This window comes from Cavia porcellus, unplaced genomic scaffold (genome assembly GCF_034190915.1).
Source record: "Cavia porcellus strain 051 isolate PalLab524CR breed Dunkin Hartley unplaced genomic scaffold, mCavPor4.1 scaffold_9, whole genome shotgun sequence".
NCBI classification, from domain to species: domain Eukaryota; kingdom Metazoa; phylum Chordata; class Mammalia; order Rodentia; family Caviidae; genus Cavia; species Cavia porcellus.
This window is the reverse complement of record NW_026947492.1, coordinates 35,229,649-35,254,427: the sequence shown is the minus strand read 5'-3', so window position 1 is coordinate 35,254,427 and position 24,779 is coordinate 35,229,649. Positions and strand designations below refer to the sequence as shown.

The 24,779-nt window shown below is 36.4% G+C and overlaps 1 protein-coding gene and 1 pseudogene across 4 annotated transcripts in view; one reads left to right on the top strand and one right to left on the bottom strand.

The window, feature by feature from the left end:
* Positions 1-24,779, top strand: part of Arhgap42 (Rho GTPase activating protein 42) — a 239,955-nt gene that overhangs the window by 21,229 nt on the left and 193,947 nt on the right. The window lies entirely within an intron of this gene.
* On the bottom strand, positions 9,871-13,065 carry LOC106028229 (histone-binding protein RBBP4-like; annotated as a pseudogene).

The window sequence follows — 24,779 nt, the reverse complement described above, 5'->3', positions numbered from 1 at the left end:
GGAGTATAGTTATTTATCTTCTATTTTCCAAACTTTCTCTACTGTTTCAGAACAGTTTGTACAATAAACATGTTTTAGTAATAACAGAACTGTTTTTTTTTTTTAAATGGGGAAAAAACTCCATGATGAAAATTCCAGATTTATGAAAACAAAAATATGGCTAAAATGAACAGAAAATAAAAACTCAAAAAACTTAAATTGAGTTTGTACTGTTCCAGGTAATTTTTTCTAAAACCTAATAGTGATATATAATGTTCATTGGGCAGATCTTGCTTTTAAAAATTTAAAATATATGTGGTTCTTAAGTTATGTTTCCCTAAAAAGTTTTGCTGTTTTTTATCATGAATACTTTCAAACATATTCAGAAATAGAATATTGCCATGAACTACCATATACTTGTCACTTAGCCTTTAAAAATAGAAAATTATAATGAATCCCATGTACTTATTCGTGTTTTTTAATTATACAGATTTAATATGGATTGTAGAGTTTCAGTATAACCAACTTGCCCCCTCTCCAGCTTCCGAATGAATATTGTTTTCCCTATTAACATGTTGGGTAGGCAGGACAGTGCATTTTTTAGAGAAAATTAATATTGATACATTGTTATTGATTAAAGTTTCATGTATTACATTATGGTTTACTCTTTGTGTTGTATAATTTTGTGGATGTTGATAAATGCAAGTGGAATGTATCTACCAAACAGTACCATAGAGAACAGTTTTATAACCCTAGAATTCATCAGTGATTCACCTGGTAATGTCTAACCCTGAACGAACACTGATTTTTTTTTTTTTCCTAACTGCCTCTATAATTTTGCCTTTCCTAGAATGTCTAACAATTGAAGTCATTATATTATGTAAATTTTTCAGATTGACTTTTACTAAACAGTATGCACTTAAGGACTTTTTATAACAATAGCTCATTCTTTTTTATTGTTGAATAATATTATATTTGTGTACCTCACTTTATTCATCTATAGAAAGAAATCTTGGTCACTAAATTTTGGCATTTATGAATGAAATTGGAATTAAGTTGCAATAAAGACTTGCATGCACAGTTTTGTTTAGATACAAGTTTTCAATTCATTTAAATACTGAGAAATGTGATTACTGATCATAGTATAAGAGCATATTTTGTTTTGTAAGATGCTAAACTATTTATGTAACTATCTTTTTGCATTCTTCCAATAATAGTTTTTGTTTCTTTCACATTCATACAATATATTGTATTGTTTGTATTTTGAGTGCTGGATATTCTGAAAGATAAACACTCATATCTTTACTTTCAGTTTCCTAAGTTCATACAATGTTGAGAATTTTTTATTGTTTGCCATTTTGTATGTATTTTTGGTGTGATGTCTATTAATTTTTTTCCATTTTTACTTGGGTTATTCAAACTGTTTACATTGAGTTCTTTGTATATTTGATAGCTATAGTCCTTATTAGATAAATATTTTGCACAGATTTACTTCCACTAAGTCTATGACCTGGTTTTTTATTTTTCTAATAATTTCTTTCATAGAGAGGGAAGACATTTTTTAATTTTAGTGAAGTGTACTTTGTGATTTCTTTTTCTTTGATACCATGCTTTCAGTGTTACATAAAAAATCATTACCAAACTAAAATGATCTAGATTTTATTTTACTGTGCTAACTTTTAGAAGTACTATAGTTTTGTGCTTTACATTTAGGGTTGCAAATTTCAAGTTAATTTTTGTAAAGGGCATGTTGTAGTCAGGGTTTGTAAAGGAAAGAGTTTAATACAGGATGAATAATTTACTGGATTATTTTATAATACTCACCTGAAGAGTCAATTGCAAGATAGTAGGAGAGATCTTTCTGTTCTAAAGACCCAAAGCATACAGCTGAGGGCTTGGATCCCATGGCAGTGACATGCATAAGTCCATTTGAAAACCTGGAGCCTATGGCATTGTCCTCCAAAAGTCCAGCTGGAGGCATAGAGTCTATGACAATGTCTCATGGATCAAGGGTCTGCTCTGGGAATGCCCAAAAGTCAGAGTGGAAGCTAGAAAGTCTGCATCGTTGGGATGAAGGATCTGCACCAGCAGGCTGAGGGATCTGCACTGGAGCCAGAACCTCAAAGTAAGGACCAGAGCTTCTCTGAAAAGAACTACAACCAAGGTCCTGAGTGCCTGCGATGGTGAGAAGAGCTGAGTTCATATCAAGAAAAGCAGTGTGACAACCTTCTCCAGGAGAATTAACAGCTCTAACGTCTTCCCCTCCAGTTCTCCTTTTTATACTGTTGGCAGCAGTCTTCAGGTGGACCTTCCACACCCAATGCTGTGCTGACTCAGTTCACCAGGGTGTTACAAGCGGCCTATTAGTTAATCCACCACACGGTGTAAGATCTATGCCTACATTTTTTGTATATGAATGCCCACTTTGCAGCATTATTTATTGAGATAATTATCTTGGTTGTATTGTATTTCCTTCGCTTCTTTGTCAAAATCAGCTGCCTATGTTTATGTGAGCTATTTCTAGGCTCTACTCTGTTCTATTGGTCATTTTTTAAAAAAATTCTTTCACCTATACCAACCATCTTGATTGCTTTAGCTTCAAAGTTAGTCAAAGTTGGGTAATCCTGTCCTAGTTTTTACTTTGTACCTCTCGTTCATTATTGTGTTGGCTATTCTGTCTTTTGACTTTCAGTATAAACTCTAGAATAGTTTTGAAGGTATTCACAGAATTTCTTGCTCAAATTGATTGGGATTGCATTAAATCAAGTTGAGAAGAGCTAATATTTGACAATATTGAGTTTTCCTCTCTGTGAACATAGTGTATTTATTTAGGTCTTTGATTTGTTTTTTTTTTTTTTTTTTTTTTTTGGTACTGGGGATTGAACTCATGACCTTGTGCTTAGCAGCAAGCGCTTGAGCCACTGAACTAAATTCCCGGTGCAGAGCTTTGATTTTTTTTCATCAGAAATTTTTAGTTTTCCTTACAAAGGTCTTGCGTACATTTTAAAATATTTAAGCCTGTGTATTTCATTTTCTGTGTTTAAATGTAAATATGTATTTTTTTAAGCTCAAATTTATATCTTTTAAAAAATTTTTGATACAGGTTGAACATCCCTAATCTGAAAATCCAAAATCCCAATACTCCAAAATCCAAAATAATTGAATTCTAAAATAATGTCACAGGTAGAAAATTCCATACTTGACCTCATCTTACGGGTCTCAGTCCAAATACCGGTATGCCAAAAATATTGTGTGATACTACCTTCATGATGTGTATATAAGGGGCATAAAAAACATAATTGAATTTTGTGTTTAGAACTGGGTCTTGTCCGCAGGATATCTCATGTATGTACAAATATTTCTCAGTCTGGGAAAATCTCAAACACTTCTGGTCCTAAGCATTTTGGGAAAGAAATAACCTGCAGGATACAAAATTAATATCATGATTATCAATTAAAACAGTTACATTTAATGAATGGATTAATAGCAGATTATCTACATGATGACTCAAAAATAATGTGTCTTAGTCTGGTTCTAATTCTCGGTTTGTCTTTTCAGGCTGTGTTTTTTTTCTTGCTTTTAGCATGCTTAGTAATTTTTTGTTGAAAAGTGGCCATGATGTATATAGTAATAGAGATTGAGGCAATTAACCTTTTAGTATGCTAATTGGTCCTGGAGCTTACAAGGTATGTTTCATGTTTGCCGTAGCTATCAGAGCTAGAAACAACAAATTCCTACAGTGTTCTTACTTTATTTCCCTCTATTGTGTTTGAGATTCACAGTATGAACATTTTTTAGGAATTAGGAAATATTAAATTATGTTTTTAAATTCTGTTCATTTGATAGATCAAAAGCCTATGGGCAATAGAAGAATTCATGGAGCTTTAAATAAACAGTATTTGAGTGGAACGTACTACATTTTTATTAGCATGAAATACATGAGTGATTTGCTTCCCTTTTTTTCCACTAGTATGTGAATATTGTTATTTATTTACACATTTTCCACATAAAGTACAGTATTCAAACAGAAATAATGCAAATATGATAAAAGACTTTTTCTTGTCCATTACTTTACTTCCTCTGAGTGTTACTGAGAGGGACCAAATGTGAAATACATCCCTCCAGAATGCTAAAGTTTTTACTACTTTAAAATTTTTTGCAGTGTTTTACTTTCATATGTAGAGTATATTCCATTGGAAACATAGAGATTTATGTTTCTTTTAAAGCTATTATGTATGCATAGTTTGTTACCAAAAAAGTGTATCAGTAAGTTCACCTTTATAAAATGTAGCAGAATGCTAGTATAAATTAATGAGTAGGAGATATTAAATATACAAATGAGTAGATGTCAAATCAGATAATTGAAGGCCGGTTGCTACTTACAAGATTAGTAACTAAAGAAATGATAATTTAGGTACCATACACAAATTGAGCATCCATAAATAACAAGATAAGGGATATCTTTTTCCAGCATTAATCACTGAATTGAAGTAGTAGGTGCCTTGAGTTCAGGAGATGAGCATATCACTTCACTTGGCAGGCATTGGATATGTTATCAGATTTCAGAGTTCCGGAGGCTCTTTCTGGCAGTTGTTTCTAAGTTCTTTCTGTCCTGATCAAAGAATTGGTGAAGACAACCACAGAACGTAGCAAAGCTCTATCAAAGGTAGGAAGAGAAACAGGATCTGCAGAGTGAGGCAGGAAAAGAAATACACTCTAGAGAATGAGGATGGGCCACAATACAAGAGAGAACACAGTGGCAAAAGTTTAGTGTGATCTGTCCTTTTGGTATCACCCCCTCAGAATGATGTCAGGTCTAGGCTATGCTGTGGAAAACCTGCTGGGGTCCTTGTGAGATGTCTGCATGCAGGGCTTTGGCAAGTGCTTTGTGCATCTGTCCTGGGATTTTATAATTAACAGACCATCACTACTTCCTCAACTAGCCTTTCTATGCCCTATTCTCCTGTGTTAGGTGGAGAAAAAAGGCAGCAGAGAAGATCAGTTAAACACAAGCAAGAGAGGCCATAACTCTCAAAAGTTACCTCACTATGCAAGGGCTAAAATTACAACCCAAAGCCCTAAAAGAACTTCTCTGTGTATTTTAAACAACTTATCCAGTGAATAATTATTGATTTAAGAGTTTCTAGAATGATAGTAGTCTGCTGGCAAAGGAGTGACAATCAAAGGTTCTAATATTACTACATTGCTGTGTACTCTGTTGAAGCTGGGCATGGTGGCATACACCTGTAGTCCCAGTTCTCAAGCACTTTGGAGGCCGAGGAGCAGGATCACTGCAGGTTTGACGCCAGCCTGAACTGCACAGCGATCCTGTTTGACCAAAAACAAACCAAAAACCAAACCAAAACAAAAAACCCTGCAAAAAAGATGAAGTTAGAGAACAATGAGCAGCAAGGAAATTAGAGCACACTCATCTTAAATTTCAACTCTATACTTTATTAAATAGTCATAAAAGGGTATCCTTTATTCAATAATAGCAATAATGCTTGCTGTATGGCATATAAATGTTTTGGAAAAAAAAGGCACCTTTTTAAAAAAATTCTATTTTAAAGAGACTAAAATCAAACAAATAAAACAGAATGAAGCCAATCAAAACAAAACAGTGAAAGTGATACAGAACAAGATAATAGGAAATTAGCAATGGCTGCCATAATGTCTCTTGTTATCTTTGAAATTGCTGCCCATACCATCAGACATCATAAAGTCAAACAAAACAGAGCAGAATGAAACCAATCAAGAACATTAAATAAAACAAAATAATAAAATGAAAATAGGGAGAAAAAATACTGGATTTCAAAGATGACAGAAAGAAATCCCTCATATTTGCTATATTGCATATTGTTGTTCTCTCAATAGATGCTCAGACTACCATCTCTAGGCCTGCACAGTGAATCAAACAATACAAGCATTAAGTTATCTTTGTACCTTAGTTGCTAACAATTCAGCTTGCATTCCTCCAAATCAGCTGGTAGCTTATTCGATGTGGGGGGTGATTGGGTGGGTGTTCTTTTCTCCCAGCCCATGTGCCAGTTGGCACGCAGATAGGAATGGTGAATTGGCTTCATGTTTCCCTCCCAGAACCCACAAGGAAGGGTGAATTGGCTTCTTGTTTTTCCTCCTGAGAATCACATGGTTTCTGCTGGCTTACAGGAAGGGTGAATTGGCTTCTTGTGTCTCCTTTTGGGAGAACTGCCTGCTCATGAGAAGGGTGAATTCAAGATACTTTTTTGTATGCATTTTAGTGCCGTAAGTTAGTGAGTGCTATGACAGTTGCTATTTTATTTAAAACTATTATGTAATGCAAATAAAGAAAAAATGGCCAAAATTTATTTTACTCTTAAGGAAAATGGAATTTGTTTGCAAAAGGAAGTAATGTTGGATGTGTGGTGCTTGTTTTTACTCCCACCACTCAGGAGACTGAGTAGGAGGATCATGATAGATTCAAGGTTGGCCTGGGCTGCACAGTGAGTGCAAGGCCAGCCTGATCTACATACCAAAACCTTATCTCAAAGGAAGTAATATTATTTGGGGAGCTGTATTTCCATGTTTTTTATTTACATAGAACTGTACCAAAAGTCATTATAGACCCTCACCAGGAAGCCTTGTATAATTTCAGCTCCATGGTGGATGATTGAGCTACATCATGTGTGTTGTTGTGGCGGTGATTGTAAGGAATTAACTTCTCTTAAGTGCTTAAACTCAACTGGGTGAACTATATGGTGCTTTGATTTGAGATGGGCATCTTAACAGCTGGGCTTCATTTGACATTCTTCTGACCTTGCTCAATTTGAAATCATGGTTGCAAGTAGGAGATAAGGTGATCTTAGGGGTGGAATGGAGGGTTAGAGTTGAATGCTTACAGAACTGTTTTCTAGGGCCCATGTTGGTTATGATTACTTGGATTTTCACTAAGATCAGTGAGAATGAGTTCATGCCTGCTCTTACATGTTTGAAGTGTCTTAGATAAAATGAATGAAGGTTATGAGGAAATTACTATTTTATTCTGAAAGGTTTATCTTTTGATAGTTTGATTTGAAAAGTTTTTATTTGGTCAACTTTGGAAAATTGCCATTAATTTTGGTGGTACATGTTGATACGTGCTTGTAATTGATAAAGTGTAAAATTTGCTCATATGACACAGTATGGTTCTGCTCCTAGTTCCTGGCACAGGGACCTTGAAATCCTTGTAATTTCCTGAGTGACAGAGGTTTTAAGTGCATCTTTTGTTCTAATAGTTGGTCTTTGATCCTGGTTTCTTGCACAGAGCTCTTACCTCTTAGTTTTTTGGGTGATAGGAGTCATCTACTGTGGAGAGTTGTTGCCCACCAAAAAGACCAAGCTGTGACTATAAAATCTTGAGACTTCTATCTGTATTCTTTATTATCTAGGAAAAGAAGAGGGCCAGAGATTAATAAGTGATTGTAGCTCCACTTATTAGTGATAAACTCTCCCAAGATTAGTCACATCACTGAATTTTAGGATAACCTTAATGAAAATAGAGATCTACATGCTTTTGCTTTTCATGTTATTTGCTTTTGATGCTATGATAGCTAAAGGGTACCATTGTTTCCTTTTGGATGATATGATGTACTTATACTGGTAGATATGGTATAAAGCTTGCTCCTTGACATTCAATAAATTAAGTTTAATTATTGCCAGTATTTATATTTTAATTATGTGAAATTCATACGGAAAATCTATGCATCAAAAGTTGAAAATTAATCCCAGTTGCCCAAGAAATAACATCAGAATCAACAAACGGGATCAAATCAAATTAAAAAGCTTATGCAAAACAAAAGAAACCCAACAGGGTGAATAGACAACCTATGGAAGGGCAAAAATACTTTGCCAGCAACTACTTAAAGGACTAATATCTAGAATAAGTGATAGCATGTATAAATAACTCCCCCCGCCAAAAAAAAAAAAGGACCCAGTTTAAAAAATGGGTGTGGTGACTGTAATCTCAGCATTTGAGAGACTGAGCCAGGAGGATTGCTATAAGTTTGAGGTCTGGCCCTGACTTTAAAAAAAAAAAAAAAAAAAAAAAAAAAGGCAACTGAAATAGACACTTTTCATAGGAAATACAAATGGCCAGTAAATGCATGAAACGATGTCGAATATCTCTCCCCTTTAGAGAAATTTAAATTAACACTGAGATTTTATCTTACTCTAGAATAGTGACTATTACCAAGAAATCAAATAGTAACAAATTCTGGCAAAGCTATAGGGAAGAAAGAAAGGACCCCTTCTACACTGTTGGTGGGAATGTAAACTGGTACAGCCCCTGTAGAAGTCAGAATGGTGATTACTTATAAAACTAAAACTAGAAATTCTATTCGACCCAGCTATTCTTCTAGGTATTATCCTCCCAAAAGAGTTAGAAAGACATCGTGTTATGGTGATGCATGCATATTTATGTTTATAGCAGCACAGTTCATAATAGCTCAATCTTGGGAGCTGCTTCTATGCCCATCAAAGGATGAATGGATAAAGAAATGTGGTATTTATACACAATGGAGTACTACTCGGCCATAAAGTCTGATAAACATGATTCATTTGTAGGAAAATGGATGGATCTTGGGACCATAATATTAAGTGAAATTAATCAGATACACATGCTTACATATCACATGATTTCTCTTATGTGAGAAACTCCAAATATAAATAAAGAGCAAAATAAAATTAGATAATAGGAAATAGGGAGATGTTTTGAAATGGGAAGAGGAAAGAGATACAGGAGAGTGGAGGGGGATGAAAACTGAAATGAGAAATGTTTTGTACATGTATCAGTGCCCATGAGGAATGTAATAATTATCTGCTACAAAGGTATTAATAAAATTAAGAATTGAAAAAAAGTTGAAAATTAGCACATAAGGAAATCTTTGTATGCTACCAGTTGAGGTGATTTACTCCGTCTGTGAATGTGACATGGTTTAGAGCTGCCGGGAAGTGCTTCTGCAGTAAGGGGGAGGAGAGGGGAAGTTCACATTTCTGCTTGAAGAAGATGCCTCAGCGATGCTCTGGCTTTTTTTTTTTTTTTTTTTTTTTTTTCTTTGTCTTTTTCCTTTTTATCGGTACTGAGGATCGAACTCACGACTGCCTGCTTGCAAGGCAGGTGCTTATGCAGCTGAGCTAAATCCCCAGCTTCCGATGCTCTGGCTTTTTATTCATCACTGATAGGAAGCATAGCATGCCTGTACCTAAACTGTGTAGATAAATGAATTCAACATTTTAAAAGTAGTAATTTAAAAAATATTTCTAAAATGGGTTACTTCAATCCATATTATCAAAGCAGTCTTCTGGATGTGAACCTCTTTTCTCAAATACTGGTGCAAAGCATCATGACCATGGTACATGCATGAGTGTATCATGGGTGGTATGGGACAGTACCACTGGTGGCTAAGCCAACCCGAACCTACTCAATAGCTGTTAATGGTATGAAGCAGGCGAATAATGTTCTTATACTGTAACCCTACAGTCTCATACCAAGATATGTATTACCTCAGAGCAAAATTAGCGAAAACCATGGATCTTGAATTGCAGGTAGGCATCAGCAGCCATGCTTGTCTGGCTTAGGAAAAGTCCTTCATTAGATTCTCAGTATATTGAATAACATTTTAGGTGAGATTCTTTTTTTTTTTTGTCTTTTTCCTTTTTATCGGTACCAGGGATCAAACTCACGACTGCCTACTTGCAAGGCAGGCGCTTATGCCGCTGAGCTAAACCTCCAGCCCCTAGGTAGCAGGCTGTAGGACATTGTTGGGTGAGACAGGTAGATCTCAAGATCATTTCAGGCAACAAGAACATCTGAAGGTCACAGGTCAAGAGGCTGAAGCTGTGGAGTGCTGTGCCCCTGACACAGTGTCTCCAGGGTTATTCCTGGAAGTGCAGGAGCTGCTTCCCTTCACCGAGCGAGACACTTGGTGTAAGCATCAGTGTTACCAATGGAAACATTATTTCTAATCCTTCTGTGCTACTTTGCCAGCTCTGAAATCTTGAGAGATACTTCATGTACCAATTATCTAACATCATGCTTTCTTCAGGGTCTTCATTATTATAAATGTTCTCTGCCTTCTGCCACATTTGCATGATACTGTCTTCTGATACAGAGCAAATCACCTAGAGTTCACTGGGATTCCAGGAAAAATCAGATGTCTTGGTAGTGAGACCACCATGAATAAACGACAGCTCAAGTGGGGTATCTTCTAGAGATTGCTCTTCTCCAATTTTATTTAAATCCCAAACATTCAGTCTGCTCTTAGTACACTGGAAGCCAGAATAGTCTCACTGTGAGGTGACTGCTGAACCTGGAATATTTCATCCTTATGTGATTCAAAGGAATGCAATTTAAGTTTCAGATTTCTTAGATCCCACAAAGCAGTAGTCTTGTCAGTTGATCCTGTAGCAAGAAGGAATTCACCGTAGATTTGAAAGAGAGGTGGTTCACTTCTGCAGAGTGAGCATGAACTGAGGCTTTATTTGGAAGGGTTGTTTGAGTATCTGAAGTCACAAGTTTCTGGGCATCAGCAGCTGACCCACACAGACACTCATGGAGCAGATGCCGGAAAACATCTGCCCTGTAAAGGTGGTCTTCGTATCCATTACTTTATTTTTTCTTTTGGAGTAGCACTGATGTCACACAGGCAGATGGTATAGTCATCTGAAGCCTTAAGTAAGTGCCCACTGAGATTTGAGTTCTGAGAAAGCTGGAAGCCTCCCTTCTGCTGTCCGCGGAGATGCAAGTCTGGGTTGCACTTTCCAGTGGGGGTCTGATTTAGTCAGAAACAAGAACATCACTGGATAGAGTCTTTGTGGCAATGATGCAAGGGTTCTGGGAAATATAACAGGCCCTGCTTACTTCTCCTTCATGATCGATCTTGATTTCTATTTATTTTTTTGCTAACAGCCAAATCTTCCACGTTCTCCTTTCTTGCTGTCACAGTGTGATGCATCAAACAGGCATTGTCGTCAGGAAGCTGCTTGCTGGTTATCACAAGGTGGTTTTGTGTTCATCTGATGTGTGTGTCCCCAGGACAAGTTGATGAATGCTGAAATCCTTCCCTTCTGGTCTGGTTACATCCGAAAGGTGCCATGTAGTTAGTTTTGGCCTCTCCAGAGCATGGGTCCCCACTAAATCAAAAAGAAAAAGCACGTTCTTTTTCCGTATCTTGTACTTCTTGTTGATTGCATGCTTCTCCACTGCATCCTCAAAGGCTTCCTTGTTAGCCGTGGTGGCAGGAGGACCAGGCCGGACCTGAGGCTGGGGAGGCTACCTGGAGTGCTTCATTGAACTATCTAATTTTTAATCTATTGAGACTAAAAGGAAGGTGAAAAGGTGAAACAGAGCCATCTTTTCTGGCTTTAAAATAACAAGGTGGCTTCTATTTGAAGCTCTTGAAAGATGTGGGAATAATCAGTCTTTTGTCTCTCTAGCATTACCTTTAAAATGCATCAAATTTCATCAGTTTATAGCTTTGTTGTACAAGTTAAAAAATGTTTTGTAGATATTAGCTGGCTTTTGTAGTAAAATGTTCATTCAAAAGGGTAATGATCAAGAACAAAGAAACTGATAAGAAGACTTTTCCACTGTCAATTTAAAAATCATTGCTGAGACCAAATTTCGTGAATAGTGAATTTACAGTGAGGAGTGGGTCCTCCAGTTATTCTGAGAATTGACCATTAATTGTCAACCAAGATTTGTTCCAGAAAACAATCATATTTCTTAGAGTCTATCCAATTTGATAATGGTTTTGACCACAATAAGAGGTTTTATCCTATTGAAAAATTTGTTACTGTCCTATTGAAAAATGTTCTGTATAACTTGTTCATAGGATAAAATAGATCCCTAACAGCAAAACTTATTTTAATGTTTCATTGATTCCATGAAATCTTTTTTATTTTACTGCTATTACTCAATGAGGGATGTAATCTTGTTTCAATAATATATGCATACCTGTCCTTTCTCATAACCTTGTCTTCTCTCCTGATGGTGTTGATGTATAGCGAAAGAAGTGTTCTGAAATCCTTTATGAAAGACGTAGACCACAGTGCATGAGGTTAGTTGATCTCAGTGAAAGATAATGTGTTTCATGGCCATCTGGCTACTAGTATGGTCTATGTACCAGCAGACTAGGTAGCTGGGGATATAGCTTAGTGGCAATAGCACCTGCCTGGCAAGCACAAGCAAGATCACCAGTTCCATTCCTGGGAACTAACTAACTAAATAAATAAAGAAAGAAAAAAGCTTGTAAAAAAGGAGGCTGTGTCCATTCAACTTGGCCACTAACTGTGAAACAATTTGAACCCTTCGGGTTCCATCTCCTCATGGTGGATAAAGAAGATCTGATACAACAGTTTCTCATTTTTGTCTTGTTTTGAATGTTCTCCTGTGAATATTTTTCTGATTATTTTCACTTCATGTGTTTGGAGTTTAATACTAATCCCATACCAGCCTGCTAAATTCCTCCCGCCTTGGCTCTATTTTCTCTAGATATGTGGAATCCCCCTTTTGTTTTCTGCCTCTTTTTTAAGAGGGTTGTTTAAACTCTGGAAAAAGAAAAACTCAAAGTGACTCCAGTAACAAAATTACCTTATGTCATATTCTTTATCCTTATTTGGGGAATAATTTACATGATTTCCAATCTTTCAGGGGCTTTACAAAGTGAGACATAAGAGAACTAAAAGCCAGGGACAGGACAGTACTTTATTTTAGTTATTAAAGTATTAAGACTATTCAAATGGCTGTCTTTTCACAGGTACGGTAATATGAAAAAGTCATGAGTACAGTGTTGAGGAGTCAAGAGTAAAAGGAAAGGAACGTTTTCAGAGCTGGGATGTATTTTGGTAAAAAGTCATGACACAGCTGTTTCTGCTGGGAACCACCTAGAGCAAGGCAGTGGGAGGTGACAGTGCTGTCAGACCTGGGTTGGTGGTTTGCCCCACCCGCTCTGTTTCTGTCTGGTTCCCCTGCCCCCGTTCTGTCTCAGTGGAATTAAGGACTGTGATAAAGAATTGAGTAGAGATGCCTAACAATCTTACGGGACTTGTAAGCCTTCCTCCGATCCCCATCTTTTATGTATCCATTTCCCACAGTAGCCTAAGCATTTCCTTTCTGTGGATCCATGCTGGGGCTTCCCAGTAAGGGCTTGTGAATATCTCTGGTAAGAGGAGAACTTGGTGGAAATCCCCTTCAGCTGCTTTTTGAAAGAAATCTGAGTTGAGAAATCTTGAGGCTTTGAGCATAGTAGACAAATCATGATGCTGTTACCACTGTCTTATCCAGTGTGACAAATGGAGACCGGATTGGTGAGAGTGTGCCATAGCTCCAGAGGTATATGTGAACACTACCCACCCCATGTCGTACAACCTTTTCTGAACAGTCTTGTCTCTTGATTTCCAAAGACTCGTAGTACTTTTTGTAGGAAATGGAATGATTTTAAATACTTAAACCTGGAGTTACAGTTTAATTTCTTCAGGGGTGTCTTGCTGTTTTATTGTTACAAGCAGTTAGTCCTTTTTCAGTTAAAAATGATATTTCAAGACTACATAGACAACAGTGTGTTCTGTCAGAAAAAAGGGAAAGAAACCAAAAGAAAAAGCACAAGAGAAGCTTTATTTTGGTTTTTGCTCTATCTTTGACATTTATGCAAAACTTCCCTGACTACAAGAAACTAAGGGACAGAGGAATGAGCTCACCAGTACTTGGAAGAGCCGCTCAAGCAGTCAGCCCAAGGAACAGGATAACAGCCAGTCCACTCAGTGAATCAGCAGTTTGGGAAGAGAATAGAGATAATAACTTCATGGTTACATAAGAATGTCCCAACCCCACATTAGTAGCAAATGAAGCAAGATCTCTTGGTCTGGATTAGGTTTTACATCTGTTACACTTCAGATTTGGAGTGTCTCCCCGAGTTCCATATGTTGAAGATGTGGTTGGCAGATGTGGTTGTGGTGCTATTAAACGGGTAGAACCTGTAGGATGAGGGAGCTTAAGAAGGAAGTTAGGTCACTGAGGGCATGCCCTTGGACGCTGGAACGTTGGCCTTTGTGTCTCCTTTTACTTCCACGAGGAGCATACCTTTTTGGCTACTAGTTCTTGCCCTTATGAAGCGTGCACCTTCTCTCCTATAGCATAAAAGAGTAAAACCTCTGACACTCATGTGTTGCTCCTAATTAACTCTTTTCCTTCTCTTTCTCGTAAAATACATACATAGTCATTTCTTTCTCACTGAATTGTAAACTTTTTATAAGGTGACAAAGAACCATCAGGATCATTTAAAATGTTGTGCACATAGTAGGCAATTGCTAGATGTCAGACTTTTTCTTTTTTCTTTTTTTCTTTTTTTCTTTTTTGTCTTTTTCGTTTTTACCGGTACCAGGGATCAAACTCACGACTGCCTGCTTGCAAGGCAGGTGCTTATGCCATTGAGCTAAATCCCCAGCCCCTATGTCAGACTTTTTCTACCCTAATTAATGATTAGCTATTTTGATGTGATTTGGGAGAGCAAGAAAAATAATCAGTGCAAGAAATATTTTTTTTTTCAGTGATTAGAGACAGTGGTTTAGAGATAGTTTTTTTTTTTACTTTTGTGGCTGTCAGTTGTTGATTCAGTTATATTTCTAATACTTGGGCGACAGCTGTTTGTGTATGCTCTCTCTCCATCTTTGATACTAGTTACATGGAGTGTGAGAGTGGGAAGAGGCATTCCTTTAATGTAAAGTGAACATTCAAATATGGGAAGGATTGACATTCATTGGAACAACCAGGACAGGATTTACAGTTAGAAGCTGATATTTTAGAGCTGTAATCAGTTGGAACCTTGTTTGGTACTCTTGTTTTTAAACACTTAAATCTGAGTCTGACACCAACTACCATCTATATTCTACCATCCATATTCGAAATGTAAAGGATTTCACATTAGCTTAACAACTAAAACAAGTGTGACTTAGTAATTCTGACCTGTATGTTTTTTTTTTTTTCTCATTTTACATATCAGTGAAAGTCATTGAGCATTGGTAGCTTATTTTGAAAGAAAACTTAAGGTTTTTATTAGTGAGCTTAATGTTTTTGAAGTGTTTCACAATTTATTTCCCTAAGGATAAAGTGGGAATGTATAAGGGAATTACAGTTACTACTACTAACTACTAAAGATTAAGAGTAAAAATGTTTTATTACAGATAAAGCAAGCATGTAGAAATCTGTTTATTATTACATTTCATGTTCAAATATTTTGTTTTCTTTTGAAGAAGCTGGGGGGAAAAACACTATGCCTGTTGCGTTCCATGCCAAGGTCAATGCTCCATGTTTTGTCTGTTTAGTTTAATAACATTCAAGCAGAAGCCATCTGGAGGCCACTCCCTTTGGTAAATCCATAGCTACAAAGGAAGCAAGTACTTAAGAATTTAAGAAAAAAAGTTGTTTTTTTCCATGTTTGTTTTTTGAAAAAAGTTGTTTTTAAGACGAGATTTAGTTGAGGATCTTTTTGAAATGACTATATAATTTTCCAGAACTCCAGGATTAAGACAAAGAAACACATAATAGAAATACATAAATTTAACAATGGCTTTTTATAATTTGAATTATTGTAGATCTTGTTAAAAAATGAGATACCTCTATTAGTTGTATAATTTCTAATATATTAACTGATTATCTTTAGATTGTAAGTTTACCAGTGATTTTAAAAATAAGGGATTCTTGACTTTTGCTAAATAAGCTGCTGTTTTTCTTACTGAATTCAGGATCTGTTAGCAAGTAACTTTGATTTCATAAGAAGAACTTGTAATTTGAATTTGAAATCCTGAGAAATTATTTTTATGAATGAAAAATAACTTCAAATTACATATTTTTGTCTCAAAAGAACAGTTCTTCTAAATTGTCTTTTTGTAATTGAGTTGTGCAGTTAATTTTGATAAAAATATGATAATTTAATTCATTAAAGCAACAGGAACTGTTTTGACAATGAAGTATGCTATCCTTTAAACTATTTTAGAGTTTTAAGGAAGCAGTGTAAGGCACAATTTGAATGTATGCTTTGATTTGCCCTTCCCCCTTCCTCTGAGAAGCCCCTCATTTTTAGTTCCATTTTGTAAACAAGAGTTGCTTATGGCTTGTGTGGAAAGAAGGCTGTCAGGAAGTAGGGTGAGCAGAGCTTCTTTCCCATGACCCTCACTCTCATGCCGTTCCAAGGGCTCCCTACTTGGAAATGCCTGATAACCACATTCATTCCTGACATACCCCACCCCCAGCACACAACTGCCCAGTGCCATCTGACCTACATCCAGCTGCAACTTTTACAAACACCAGTGCCGAGGGCTTTTACCTAGCACAGTGCGTATCTGGGAAAATATTTGTGATGTGTTGTGTATATGTTGGAATGTAGTTTTTTTTTTTTTAAAGAAATTCAATTACTTGATGTCAACCTGAAAAGTTAAGTTTATTAATGGGATTTAAAAAAATTTGGAGTCAGTAATTCTTTATGTGTAATCATATTCTTTCTGGGTGGTTTCTGGAACTTTTCCTGTGTTTCATGACTTTTATCATGAATATAAAAGTTTCAAGCAGGCCTGGTTATGGGGGCCACCACTCACTGCTGCCTCACCCCTCCCCCATTCCTCTTTGTTTATTATTTATTTATATGTTTTGCAGGATTGGGAATTGAACCCAGGTCCTTTATACTGAGCTATACCCCAACCCTGTTGTATTTTTTATTTTGAGATGGAGTGTCACTATTTGTCCAGGCTGGGTTCGAACTTTCGGTCATCCTGCCTTAGTTTCCTGAGACACTGGGATTACTAGCATGTACCACCATCCAGGTTCTCCCAATTCTTATATGATATGCTTGATTCTCTTTTTGTATAGAAGAGAAAATATATTTTCTGACCAAACCCTAGGACACTGAATTTATTTCTCCAATCTTCCACACAACACGAAAATGTACATTGGCATTTTTCTTTAGTAGATAGACAATTGAAACTCTGAGGAAAAAGTTATTTACTTACGAGTTGGATGTGGAAATATGATTTAATTAAACCTGTCTGATGCCAAAGCACTATTCTTTGCTAGTTGATGGTAATACTCTTGAAGCCTTGAACATTACTTGGGAGTTCTGTGTTCTGGGGGAGAGAAGAGATGTGGGAGAAAGATGCCTAGAAGGTTGATACGGAGGAGCCTGAAGTCGGGAAGAGTTGGATATGGGTGGGGCTGGGGTGGGGGTAGAGGAGACTCCTGCTCTTGGGAGCTGTTCCATCTGCAGCTTGCAGTTGTATAGTGCTGGTTTGCTGTCCCAGGGAAGGTTCAGCCACTGTTACAGTTTGACTCAGTTGATAAAGCTTTGTAACTTTACTTACTGAATTATTTAAAAACCACACACAAACACCTATACACATAGAGTCATGCGCTGTATTACTAATGTTTCAGGCAATGAGAGACTGCATTATATGACACTGGTCCCTTATCACCTAGGTGTGTTACAGAGTCTAGGTTTATGTATGTTCATTGATGTTTATATACTGAGGAAATTGCTTCTGAATGTATCCTTTCTACATGTCTTTCTGTGTGTAAGGAGAAAGAGAGGGGCCTGTAAAGGAATACTTGTGGTTATGCTTTATTTCTGCTGTCCTAAAGAGACAATTTGACAGGATTATGTATGAAGTGTAGTTATTCCTGGAGAAGGACATGTGAGTTCATTCCAGTCCATTGGTAAGCAGACAGGTTTATTTGATGAACTGTAAGTCCACTTTTTTAAAGTCATGTTTTGAAAGAAAAGGAAGAAGGAATCATAGGGTTAATGAGACTGGTGCCTTCTGAGAGGCCACAGTCTGAATGACATGAAGGTTGACTGTATGTGTGTTCAGCAGATGTGGGAAAGGAAGCTCATTTGTGGAGTGCTTCCTGCTGGGCTGTGTCTGCTGTAATACTAACCTTTGCACAGCCCTTACCTTCTCTCTGTGGCTACTACCTTAGAATGAAGAACTCTGAAGGCCTAGCTTCCTAGTCCTCTATGTTACTAAGAGTCTAATTTATTGACATAATTGTGTGAAGGTTGAGGACACCTATTTTGGAGGTATTGCTGATAAGGCTGATTTCCCTGTGCAAGATTTTTTGTTCTCATGTTTACCATTGTGAAGGCAGAGACTAATTTTGGTGAAGTAAAATAACCTAGTATTTATTTTAATCTGAAAATTGTTGTTTTGTCCTTAGCTAATGTTAAGAGCAAGCATCCCTTCCCACTTTTGTAATGACTACTGTATGTGGTTCTGGCATGCCCAGATTTAGAAGGAAAGCCGTAAGGTTGTCTCTTTCAACCAGAGACCCGCAAACTTTCTAATTTAGTTTTGTGGGTTTTAAAATACACAAACTTTAGGGAAAATCTTATTGATCTCTTCAGGAAATAAAAAGGCAAGGGCAGACAATATAAATAAAAGTCTAGCTGCATTTTTACCCTTTCCTGTCCCTAAGCTAATTCTTACTCATGCTTCAAGCAATCTTTCTGCTTCTCTTCAGTGTGTGGGTCAAAGTCTATCCTCACACGTAATCCTACTGATGAAAATAACTTGCTTATGCCCCAGCAAGCTATTGACTCTTGGATGGTAGACAAGGTCATATTTTCTTTTTTTATAACTAATTACAATCTTGTGTTGTAATGTTAACTGCTTGTCATTGTTGAACTGGCTTCAGTGTCTTACTTCATTTCCTCTCAAACTTCAGAAGAGGGAGGGGAGGTGACCCTGAGGCAGAAAGAGCATAAAGCCTCCTCTAGTGACTGTTGCTCACATTTGACTATCTTGCAGGGACCTAATTCAGGGGCAGTGAGTGTGGTTTTGAGTAGCCCAAGTTTCAGGTGTGTGAGTTCTGGTAAATGGTAGTAATCTATTTCCTTTGAGGTTCTCTTGGAATTGAAGAGTTTTCTAATTTAAAGCAGCAGAACCTACTGATTACAAAGATTTCTTGGTTGAATTACTAAGTGAATGTTACATGGTAGGTACTGTGTTGGTGATGCCCCTCTGGAAGGTCTATTTGCATCATGTGTGGTCCAATCTCCTTAGGCCTAGGGAAGTTTTCACCAGAGTTTTCATATAAGGTCACATAGTTAATTAATGCCAGCAGAACTGAGAGTACAACTGATGTCTTCCTTTTGCCTTTGTTCATTTTTGTGTTAATAATAATTCAAAATATAAGTATTTTTTACTACTTTGGTAAAGGGCAGATTTTTGTTATGTTAAATGAAGTTTTGAACTCAAAACTTTGAGACAGTTTCCTTTAGAATTACTTACAACCATATGATAAAATTGATATAAATAAAATTTAGACTAGTTAGTGTGGGTGATAATTCAAATCTTCTTTCTTGCTATGTTAGTAAATGTCCATTTAATCATGATTTAGTCTATAAATATAAACATCGATTTTTACCAATCATTTAAAGCCTGTGTACCACTAGTTAGTGGAGGAACAGTAAAGAAGTTTTCAGTTTGGTGTTGAAGCAGTGCTTTAGAAATCACATGTGTTTAAGATATTTAGCCAGATATGATGGTGCATATCTGTAATCTCAGCACTCTGGATGTCCAGGCAGAAGAGTCACAAGTTCAGCCCAGCCTCCACAATTTAGGACTTAGTGAGAGTCTATCTCAATGTAAAAATCATAAAAATAGAGCTTGAGGTATAGCTAGTGTAAAGATCCTGGACTCATTTGTAGGTGTTGAAAACAAAAATCTTCATTGGAGAAATAAGAGCTAAGTTACAAATCTTTGATGTAACAAGTGCTAACTTTAGGATTCTCAGGAGCCAACTGGCATTTTAAGAACTTTGCATTTTGGCCACTCCTCATGAGCTCCTTTTTTTCCAGTCTGAGTTCTGTTCCATACATACAGGAAATGAACTGGTAAATCTTAATTTTAGTCTTTAATAGTGTGATCCAGATTAGCTTTAAGGAAAATTGCTGTACTATAGAATGTATGGCTGAAAAACATTTCTTTTCAGGTGTACATATAAAAGGAAGAATGTTATCATTTCTGTGTATTAGTTTTAATACAACTCTTTGCAGACATTCCTATTAAGTTACTTCTAAAGGGAGAACAGAGGAAACACACCCCGTTCTGTACCTATTCCTTTCCCTATTGGACTAAATGCTGTAGAATTCTGTTCTATTCATCACAAGCCAAAATTTCTTTTAAAGTATATTATTTACTTTATAATATCTTTTGATTTGTTTTTATATAAAAGTTACAGAGCTGTATTTATTCTTCGTTATTTACTATAGGATACATACAGTCTGTGTTAATAAGGCCACTATTGGAGGAGCTGACTGGATGCTTTTGGTTTCATTCATGTTTATGCAAAATTGCATGCCTTTCAACAGTAATCAAAATAAGTTAATATTTATGTTTTCATAGAACCTATATTCAAAATGGATAAACTGTTTGGATCAGATGGTGGTAAGTAAACTCAGAAATGAATCAGGGGAGAGAGTTCAAGAGTACAAACATAAAGGCTGCTGTGGCTCTGGGCAGAATTGCTGGAGAAAATCTTCGTGAGAAGTAGATGCAGACTTTTAAAGTAGAGGAGTAGAGGAGAGAAGCTTTTTTTTTTTTTTTTTTTTTAATAATTCAAGGAACCAGTTTCTTCTTAGCTTGAGAGAAAAAACATTTCCTTTGGAGTAAATTCTCATTTATTTTGGCACTTGTTGACTAGCCATTTAGTTATTCCTATCACTCATCACCCAGTGCCTTTGATGAATCTAGAGACGTGATTTTAAGTTAAGTGATTTGACAGGTTGATGAGTTTCCTTCTCAGTTCCACTCCTTGGGGTTAGAGAAAGTACAGTCTTTAGTGTCTTTGATCTTGAAAAATTCATTCTCTGCTCTTGTCTAGCAGCCACGGAGCCAGCTGACATTTCAGATGCATTTTGCTTCTCACTTGCCAAATTGTCCAGGTGATGGGATCTGGGGTCTTTGTAGGTTGATGGAGTTAGAAACTGACAAAAGGGAGGTTAAAACTTATCTTTTTGACTGATTAAGTAAGACTTATGTGGAAAAATTTTGATGAAATGAATGGCCTATTTTGCTATATCACAAGAGTATTTTCAATAAAAAGCTCCTTAATTTGTAGTGGTTTTTTAGAATTTATTATAGTTGGAATGGATGCAGGTTTAAAATTTACTCTTGTTTAAGGATATGGTTTCTTCACAGATAGTACAAGGTAGTACCACAAAAATTTGTTTGTGGGATAAAGATACTTAGGAAGAATATATATCAAGATGTTTTTATTTTACCTTTCCATCCATCCATCCATCCATCCATTGATTCATCTATCCTAGTACTGGAAATAAACCGTAGGCCTCTGCACTTAACTGCACCTCAGCCCTTTTTTATTTTAAATTAGAAATTTGCTAAATGGTAAAGTTACCAGGCCGGGGTCAAACTTGCAATCCTGCCTCAGTCTTCAAGAGCACTGGAATTGCAGGCTTATGCCACCACACCTGGCATCAAACTCTATTAATTACTATGCAGATTATATATCAAGCTTACTATGCATTCTTTTTAAAAAACAAACAGGAACTCAAGAATTTCATTTTTTTCCCCCTTGGTATTTTGCAACAGAGTCTTGCTATGTAGTTCAGGCTGGCCTTGAACTCACTGTATATTCTAGGCTGGCCTCAGTCTTGCAGTTATTCTCCTGCTTCCCCTTCCTGAGCCTGGGATCACAGGTGTGCATCAGTACACCTGGCCAAACCCCGCAGGTTTCTGTTTGGATAGTACAGTATATATCTCTATTTTGGTTCTGGAAGTTGCTATGAAAGAAATATTCCAATGAACTTCATAGAGATAATATAGATGTTAGCTGGGCGTTGTGGTACATGGTTGTAAGCCCAACACTCACGAGGCTGAGGCAGATGGATCACCATGAGTTTGAAGCCATTCTGGGATTCAAGACCAGCCTGACATGCATGAAGACCCTATCTTAAACAAATATTGGCTATAATATCATTAGTCTGGTATTCGGTGTAACCTGCTTTTATAATTAAGTTGTTGAATAAAGTTGCTGAAGACAGTGCTTACCATTGTACCACCCTTGCCACAGACCTAGTGATAGCTAGTGCAAACACTTTCATTTCCCTGGCTAATCGTTGCCCGAGACACACAATAGCCTGGCTCTCTACACTGCAGAGGATCTGCACTGAATGCAAGTGTGACAGAGAATATCCTGTGTTTAACAAGTTACACCTAGAGAGCATGTGGAGAAAGTAATGGTCTACACAGTTTTATCCCTCAATTGTTTGTTGCTTTCTCATGGATTTTCAACATGAAAATACGGGAGAGACTTAATGCCTATCTTGCCCATTGTCTAGAGAGTGCTTGCTAAACTATTGCCCACAATTCCATATTCTAGCATTTGTAGTGCTCTTGTCTGGGAATACAAGGCTGCTCAGAGCCACTTGCAGTTCTATTTATTTTAGGCCTGATGCAAACCCAAAAAATTGGGAGTTTTCAGATCTTGTCTATCCTAAGGGAATGAAAAACTAAGCTAGAGAGAATGAATTTCTTATTTCCCGTTCTCCTAACAACTAAGAGATATTCTAGATATATTTTTAAGCAGACTTTTCACAGTGTTAGGGTTTTTAAGATAGAGAATGGCAATTAAAGTGGTGCAAAATATGCTATTTGATTTTTAGCTTTTTGAGGTTAAGTTGGTAATAGTGCTTGCCTTTTATTGACAATGTCAGATGCTGCATAGGATGCTGTCATTCAGTGTGACTGTCAGAGGGTAAAATGTAAAGCCACACCATGATTCACTGAGTCTCAGTTGCGTAGTTTTTGTATTTTTAACATAGGACTTGTAAAATTTAACATCTTATAATACATGAACTATGGTAGCTTAAACGTTACGACACATAAGGTTTCTCATGATTCAGGAACCAGTTGAGAAGTTGAAGTCTGCCAAAAATGTAAGAGGAGTTTAAAGCCACATACGTATATCTTTAGTAAGTTTTAAAATTTAATGGTGACTTACTCATTGGCCGTGTGCTGTCTAATTAATGCCTGGCATAAATTGTGTGTATCATTTATATGAAAAGTCTATTATTTGTGGCTATAAAATAGAGACAGTGTGCTTTCCAAAATGTGGGAAGCCAGACACAATTGTACAAGTTGACACAGTTGGAATTCCTGAGTTCTGTTGCTAAAAAAAAAACCTGTACTATTCAGTCTCAGCAAGCAGTTACTAATTGTTTGCAAATCAATGAAGTGTGTGCCTATTAGTAACTGAAACAGCAGAGTATCTTATGTGAATGAGTTTAAGTGTATATATCAGTTCTGAATAATAGGTTGAGATCTGTTATATTTTCTGATGAGCAATATTAATCATCACATGATAAAAATGTTGCATATATAATGTATATCTTCTTCAGTACCACTTACAGATTTTTAACTAAGCATTCCATGCAAATATATGCTACATAGGCAGTTAATATAATTACATAAAGGGGATGTATTTAGATCTAAAAATATGAGTGCTTAAGAAAGACTATAATAATTAAAAGAAAATACAAATGATATGGTGAAAATGAGATTTTTGTTTACTATTCAGCAAATTCCAGTTTTGGTAGAATTGTAACTTTAAAAGAAACAGCCTAAAGTTATTTAATGTTAGAAACATGGGTTTGATCTAGAAATGGGAGACTATGATTTTGTTGTTAAGTCAATGACTCTTGGACCTTACCTGTAAACCTTCTCCAGCACTGTTCCAATGAGATAAGGGATATACCTGTGATTTGAGAGTCACACTGTATCTATGATAGTATGTGTATATAAGAGACATGTATTTAAGAGAGTAGGATGGTTGTAGTAGGTCAGTATATTAAATACGAAGCATTTGAAATGTAAGAGCAGAAAAAGTAGAAGATAGTGTATCCTACTTTAAAGCTCTAAGGGTTCGCAATGAAAATTGAAATTTTAAAATGCATTTTCCTCAATAGTCTCCAGAACTGCTTTAGTGTTTCAGAATGGGATAGAATACTAGCAAAATGAAGTCTGTAATTATGTAGAATAATGAGTTTATTGAAAACAACACACACAGAACTCCCACTCTAAGTGGAGAATAATGATCTTTGTGGTCTTTCCTCGCTGGCAATCCAGGCTCTGCCCAGTTACACAGTGTCTTTTTTTGTTTCTTTTGAGAAGAGTGAGGCATGATGCCAACACACTTCCATGTGTTGTCCAAGGCAGTGGTTTATGTCTTCTTCTTCTGTTGCTGTTTGTTATAAAACATTGTCACACTTTAAGAGGATGTTACTTTTATTGCTATGTGAATATTTTTTGTCATAGCCATGCGCTTCATGTATAGCTATGGTATTACATGATATAATGCATTTTCTTTTGCTTAAATAAAAATAATAATACAATAATGAAAAACCAAATATGATGTTACAATTAGCACAGCAGTTAAAATTATGCTCTAAACTTATCACTAAGTGCATCACAATGTGTTTGGAAAAGTTTTAAAGGTTTGTGTATATGAACTTCTTTCTTGGCTTAATTAAACAGATTTAATTATTGAGTTACGGGATTGGCTTTTTATGATGGAATGCACCTGTGAGTGATGAGGTGATACTTTTTTTTGGAGCTATAATATTAGACTCAGTCATTGAAGGTAGTGTAGGTGCTATGTAACTTATTAATGGTTTACAGCGCATACAGCTAACAAGAAAATGCCCTTGAGTAAAACAGTGAATTTATGTCTCAGAATAGAAACAATTTGACTGTACTGGCACTATTACCATTTTGGTTTG